Genomic DNA, 7,754 nt, shown 5'->3' with positions numbered 1-7,754 from the left:
GTGTGTGTGTGTGTGTGTAAAAATACTCCCAGAGCCTGCATTGTTGCAAGGAATGGATCAATAATGGGCCAACTGAAACCTGGCACGCCCAAGCATGACCTAAGTGTTGGCGATCATTACATTCATCATCATTAAGTTAGAGAATGGAATGGCAGTCAGACCTACCAGAGAAGAGACACCCCAGCAGGAGCTATGCTTGCAGCACAAACCACAGACCTTGGCAGCCCATTCTCTTGCACCAACTGTGTTAGTCTAGCTCTACATCCCTAAACCACAATCAGCCCCATGCAGAAGGTGAGTGGGCATCCCCTAGACCACTTCATTGACCATGAAGTCACTGTTCTGGGTCATATTTTCATAGCAGCCAACAGGTCGTGACAACCTCAACCTTCCTATTGCTGGGACCCTTTAACACAGCCTCTCATGTTGTGGTTACCTCCAACCATGAAATAATTCCATTACTACTTCATAACTGTAATTCTACTACTGTTATGAATCATAATGTAAACATCTGATGTGCAGCATATTTTATATATGACCCCCAAGGGGGGGGTCACAGCACACAGGTAGAGATTCACTGCTCTCCACACAGAGGTAGATGAAACATATTTTTCTCCCTAGGGAAAGGGACAAGTATGATCATGGTCAAAAGGAAGATATTTGGTGATCAGAAGGTCAGAGATCAATTGATTGCTTAGTAACCTGCTTCTTATTCTTTAGCACAAAGCAAGCTTCCTTTGCCACACAGTTTCCATATTGTCTGTCTTATTAGTTCTGACGGGTGAAATTTAGAATGGGACATTTTATCCACAATAAGTCTTACTACAGTGGATATATGCTTTGGGGTCTGTGCCTTCATCTCTGCCTGCTGTGTGAGTGACATCAGGAAGTCATGCATGAGGAGTGTTCACTCACCAGGTGGAAGGAACCTGAAATCCACACTGGAATTCAGCACAACCAAAAAGGAACCTTATTATCTGCAGTCACACAGCTACCAAGGAGCTTGGCAGTTTGTTTCCTGTTGTGGAGATGGATTAATCTACAAGTGAAGTATTTTCTCTCATTTGTCCTTCCGAGGGATCAAGACGCCACAAGGACTCTGGGGTACCTCTGGTTTATTAGTACATTAAACTAAGAATGCCCTAGGGTCAGTAATCTTTATTTTCTAAATGAGATTGAATAGAAAATAACAATTAGAGGAAATTCAGAGAGGTACCTCAGCTTCTGAAATGGAGCCTACTTTTTCATGTATAGTAAGACAACCTCAGCCCAGGTGTATGCAGAGAGAAGACTCAGCGCCAGGTTGCCTCCAGAGTCAATGAAAACAGGTGAAGCAGAGCTCTTCTCTGACGCTTATGCTGTGAATTCTGGGGGGGTTTCTGTCTTCTTGATGGAATGACAGTGTTGTCCACAGGATGAACTTAATCAACTGTCTTCCACAGGATGAACTTCGTCAACTGTCTTCTCTTCAGATGCTCTCGAAGTTGGTCTCCAAACAGTGCTTTTTCCAAATTTTCTAGGTTCCCATGAAGGGATCCCTAGGGATGCCATTGCAGGCTGGATTGTCTTCCCTTTACTTCAAATATTGAAGCTCTCACACCCAAAGTGATGGCACCGGAGGCAGAAATGTTGGGAGGTCATTAGGACTACAGGAGGTTCTTATGGTAATGAACCACCATAAAGAAGCACAGGAGACCTGGCTCTCTCTCCCTCTCCCAATGAGGAGGCAAGAAGCTTCTAATGAGAGCCAGGAGGCAGGCCTCTTTGTGGATTCAACTTGGAAAGTTGCTTGATCTTGGGTTTTCCACTCTCTAGAACTGTGAGAAATAACACAGTGTTATGACACTCACTATATGGTATGTTTTGTTACAGCAGTTCTAGCTGACTGTTAAAAACCCAAGTTGGAGGAGAAAGTGGTTCGTGTGGGGTATCACAGGAGAGTCAGTTCAATGACCAGCTATTCAGGGGTCATCCTTGGAAGCAATGACACCCAGTGCTGGGATATGGGCCAAACCTGACTTGTGAACTCTCTGCCTCTGTCCCATATTGTGTGAGTTCATTATGACTAATTCCAGAGCTGTTGAATTTATATCATGAGTCAAACATGACACAAGTTGTTTATAGGTCATATGGTGGTTATGACATTGAGTTTACTTTGTCAAACAGCATTTTATATTGTAAGAATTTACTTTTGAAAGAACTGTTTATATTTATCATTTTAATGTTTATTAAATTTCTCCTTTAAACTTAATAACACAATTGAGTTTGTGGAGTAAAATCTGTGGTATTTATTTTTAATCCTCTATAAAGATAACAAGGTAAATCTATTGAGTGATATATCAAAAGATGTCGAAAGGTTTTGGGAAGTGCCTAGGAGTGGCTTAGTTACAATCAAGGAAGGATGCAGACCAAGTGGTAATTCTCTGTTGAAACTGGGTAAAGGTACTTGCCATTCAATCCTAGTGATTCAGGGTTGATACCTGGAACTCACATAAGATGGAAGGAGAGAGCTGATTCCCCAAAGCTGTCCTTTGACCTCCACACGATTCCTTCTCTAACACTAATAATAAATAAAATAAAAGTTAAAAATAAACCCCAAACCACAGCAGATATTTACACAGATACTGTTTTCCTTTCTCTTTGTTCTATTTTCCTCTGATCGTATTTACTGACCTCTAATCTTGTGTTTATTGAATAGAACAATAAAATAGGACTATTTGTGTGCATTTAGATAAAGTTTATAGCTTAGCAAACAAAGGGACTGAAAGGGGGAAAATAAAAAAGCATTTTCCCAGAAGTCCTGAGCAGCATGGTCCACAGTACAGCTGTAAAACAGAGGTAGGTGGCAGATGGGGCCTGATAGCAACAAGGGCGCGTGCGTACTGCCAAGATAACTGGTTCTTTGAGTCTTGAATCCCACTGCTTTCTCTAAAACTATCTGGTCTTCAGTGAAGTCTGTAGTACTTGGGTAAAATAGTTGGATGGGATATAGAAAGGCCATTTCAGCAGACAAAGAGCCCTAGCTCCTCAGGTCCTGAAAACATGCTAAGGTGTTTTGCTGTCCTCTACTGGCAGGCCAGAGCACAGTCCCAACCTCTAAAGTCATTTCTGACTCTTCAAACTCACCCCTGTCCCTTCTGATTTATACAAAGCGTGCACCCTCTTTATGCCTTCCTCTAATACCTAGGTGCTCGTCGGTACCCTTAGAGGCTCCTGCCTGGGAAGGGTTGACTTTGCTGCATAATTTGACCCAGGTAAAATCTGGCCCAACTTTTGTTGACGCTTATGAAACATAACTAATATTCTTCTGCCTATATCCACTTGACATCTCTAACACTTCAGTATGCTTAAGTAAACACTGTCCTCACCTCCCATTCCCCTAGCTTGGTGCTCACAGTCCTGCTGGCTACCCACCATTCTAGTCTATGCCGAAGACCAGAGGGACGTGCATTTCTATTTTCAATGTGATACTCAGTCTATCAAGGTGGTGGCCTGAGCTTCTGCGAAACAGGCATCCACTGAACTTCATCCTTCATTTCTCAACCTTTCTCTACCTTTCCTTGCTTCTCTCTCTCTCTCTCTCTCTCTCTCTCTCTCTCTCTCTCTCTCTCACACACACACACACACACACACACACACACACCTTTGTCATCACTTCATTGAGAGACAGCTGTTGATCAAGTGTGGATGCTCCCACCAGCTGCTAGCTAGCATAGCCATTTCCTACAGCTGTAGTGTAGCAGGTTTGGGATAACACATGCAGAGAACATCATAGTGTTTTCATTGCAAGTATTTATCTATCTTTCCCCAAAGTTGTATGTTATGCTGATAGCAAAAAAACAAAAACAAAAACAAAAACAAAAACAAAACAAAGAAAAAACAAAAAACAAAGACAAAGACAAAACAAAACAAAACAAAACAAAAACAAAAACAAAAAAACAAAGACAAAACAAAACAAAACAAAACAAAAAACGTAGCAGTAATCCACGTCTTTACATTGTTGACATGCAGTCAAGTACATTTTCATGAGGGCATATATCTGTTGTGTGCTAGAAACAACACTGGAATATACACCGCTTGAGTCTAACCCTTCAAAGAGTTCATAACATTGGAAAGCTCAGACTGAATGCTTCATAACAAATGTTAAGAGTTCTAGTCATTTTTACTGTGACATTTTGAATGTTGGAAGGAAGTTGAGTTGTGTACTGCTCAAGATCTGAAATCAGGAAGCAGGCTACAACAACAACAATGGTCTCCCAATGTGATGGAAAAATGAGGGTCAAGTTACAGGAGAAGGCACGGTGCAAGTCCACACCTCTATGACACAAAGACAACCAAGGGAAATAACTAGGTTTATTCCATCTTTTTTTCTCCTCAGATGAAGATGGGGCCCGAGAGATTGCACCCAACAGCTGCTTTTCATCTGTGGTAGGGAGGATAGCAAGTTAAAATTACACATTTGGCAGTTTCCTTGGAGGAAGCATCCCAGGTTAAAAAAAATAGGACAATTATAGACTTTGCAGGTTTGCCATGAGGACTCTGTGATTTGGAGGATTTCCCAGAGCCTTGGTGTCTTAGTTAAGGTTTTGCTGCTGTGAACAGACACCGTGACCACAGCAACTCTTATAAAGAACAGCATTTAATTGGGGTTGGCTTATAGGCTCAGAAGTTCAGTCCATTATCATCAAGGTGGGAATATGGCAACATCCAGGCAGGCATGGTTCAGGAGGAGCTGAGAGTTCTACATCTTCATCTGAAGGCTACTAGCAGAATACTGGCTTCCAGGCAGCTTAGATGGGGATCTTAAAGCCCACACCCACAGTGACAGACCTACTCCAACAGGGCCACACCTACTTCAATAGGGTTACACCTTCTAATATTGTCATTCCCTGGGCCGAGCATATATACAAATCATCACACTTGGTCATCCAGTAGACATTAATTTTTCCATGTCAGTACCCCTTTAAATGTTAATTTGCCATTTGGAGAAGTTTGTGCATTTGCTTTAACTGGTGAACTGATGGTAGCAGGCACTAAGTGACTTATAGATCCATTGATGGAAATACACTGAGAGAAAAATAACAACCGTGTGCATTGTACTGATTTAGGAACCCAGGCTTTGGATGTGATTATATGACTTAGTTTAGCACCCCGAGATGATACCTTCACTTCTGACCAGGTGCCCTGACTTCCTACCAGAATCCCAATCATGGAACTTCAGATCGACACAGAGTGGAAGAGAGCTGATCCATATATGAGAGAGATTTACTAACTCTCCGCCCTCTCTTTGGCAACCCTGCTATGATTCTGAAGCCCAAGATAGGACAGGTCTGGGACAGTTGTACTGTCCCCCTCAGTCTGAGGTACCCTCACTCAGGAAAATGCTAGGGATAACATACCATGATAGAGACTGCTCACAGCAGGCCAGGATGGAGACATCTCCGAAGCCCGCAGCAGCTCTTTGTTAAAAATGCTGGCATCTGGGACCTTGAGAAGCAGCAGACACATCCCTCCAGGAAACATGACATTAGAAATAAGGGACTGCACACAGCAGGCCAGGATGGAGGCATCTCAGTAGCCTATGGCAGCGCTTTGTAAAAAAAAAAAAATGTTCTCCTAACCTTAGCCCTGGAAAATGGCTATATAGATTTCATTTGTTTGTGACTGATTTTCAGGTGGGCTTGGTGTGCGTAATTATTCTACCATATCCGACTTCCTACTCCTTTTTCCTTCTGCTCTGGTGAATTCTGTGAAACTAGATGTTCCTTGATGTAATGATTCTTAAACAATTAAGAACTGAGGCATGGAGCACAGCACAGTCCTAAATGGCCCAGGTGCATACTATACACGGCTAGATTAATGTTTGACTTGGAAAGAAGTTTGAAAAAAAATAATGTTTAGAAATTATTAGAAATTGAAGCTAAGTCAATATTGGGACCCCGAGAAAGGAAAAAAAAGTTATTGAAGTTATGAAATAAGTTTTGCACATCCTTTGAGAGTTATTCCTGGATAAGTAAGCATAGATGGTATAAAATTATATATTAGTAAAACTAAATCAAAACACTGGGACTCTTAGGAGAGTCATTGTGTGCAATGTACAGAAGCAGAAAGCTTTAGAAGTTGTTCCTCAAAGGATATGGCTCACATTCCTGCAGAATCAAACCATTTTCAAACTCTGTAGCCCTTCCTAGAGGTGTGTCTTTAAATTACAGGGATGCATATTAATGGAAGTATGTGGTATATTGTGAGGATTGATGGATGTTCCTGGTGCATCCCAAAAGCAATAGATTACAACAGAGAACAATTCACATGACTGTTGATAAATATTTGAATATCTAGGGATCAAGGAAGCTTATCTTTTACTTTTTCATTGCTCATAAAGTCGCCATAGTCAATCATCAAATAGATGCAACATGTGGTATAAATAGAATCCCCAGATCAGAAGAACACCAAAGGGTTCAGGGAGAACAGGGAGCTTTGTGTGGCCTGCCCACATTTCCAGGTCTTGCCCTTGCCCTTACACATATGCAAACACTAAAATCTAACCTTAAATCAAAGGGCTCATATTTCTGTGATCCACATTTTAATGACCAGAAACAAACAAAATAAGCATCTCTCCTGCTTCCTAAGTTAGTAGGCTCCTGCATCCCAGAAGAAGGGCCTCAAACATGATATTCAGTCCTGAGGGTCTTATCTTTTTGATCTGTCTTTGTCTCTTCACCCCATCTTTACACCCACAACCAAGCAGTTAAATATCCAATCACCTAGGAGCGTGCACTGAGATGCAATATGTTGAGACTCAGGTCTGTTTGTAAGTTTTTCTCAGCTGCACTGATGTACTTCCATATTAAAAAGTCTTTCTGCATGAAAATCTGACGAAGAGTCCAGAGTGTTCCAGGAAATGAGGGCAAGCTAGGTAGAGAAGTGGACAGAAGCTCTGGCACTGGCCATCAGGTGGCATGGCTGTCCTAAAGGTTCGTCTTTTCTCAGAGAGTCTTCAGAGGACTCAGTGCAAAAGGGTTGGGGACCAAGTTCCAGTCTACTGAGCTCTAAACATTACCACATTAGTTGAAAATCCAGGATTTCAAGAAAAGTAAAAGAGGCTGGAATCTATGAATTAACAGATCTTCTGAGTATCATTGAGAATGTGAATTCATGAAAGCCACCATGACCCCTTGTTAGCACTTTGGAATTTGGAAGGCTTGGGCATTTCTTTTTATATTACTAGAGTTAAACTAGTACCTTAAAGTGGCTTTAGGGGGTGAGGGATAAATATGGAGGCATCCTCATATATGCCTGTTAAATTTGGTGGGTGGATGATAAGAACTGGAGGCTTGGGGTCTCCAGGTCCCTCTGCAGGCAACTATGTTTGGTTCAGGTTTCAGGCAACTGTACAGGTGGCATGAGCTGGTGTAGTGACTGAGGATACTGTTCTCTGGGAACTGATCCCTCCTGCTGAATCTCTGGGTGTCACAGGATATCTGGTCATGTAAGTGATATTAGTCACATTTTCCAACAGCTTAGCATCCATTAAGGAGGGTAGATAAAGATATCTTGCGATACCTACACCTAGATATCTGAAGGTATAGCTAAAGACCTGAGCAAATAGTGTTTGTGTGTGTGTATATGTGTGTGTGTGTGTATGTGTGTGTATATGTGTGTGTGTGTGTATGTGTGTGTGTGTATGTGTGTATGTGTATGTGTGTATGTGTGTGTGTGTGTGTGTGTGTGTGCGTGTGTGTGTGTGTGTGTGC

The sequence above is a fragment of the Mus pahari genome, chromosome 19 (assembly GCF_900095145.1).
Source record: "Mus pahari chromosome 19, PAHARI_EIJ_v1.1, whole genome shotgun sequence".
Lineage (NCBI taxonomy): Eukaryota > Metazoa > Chordata > Mammalia > Rodentia > Muridae > Mus > Mus pahari.
Note: the sequence above shows the minus strand (reverse complement) of the source record.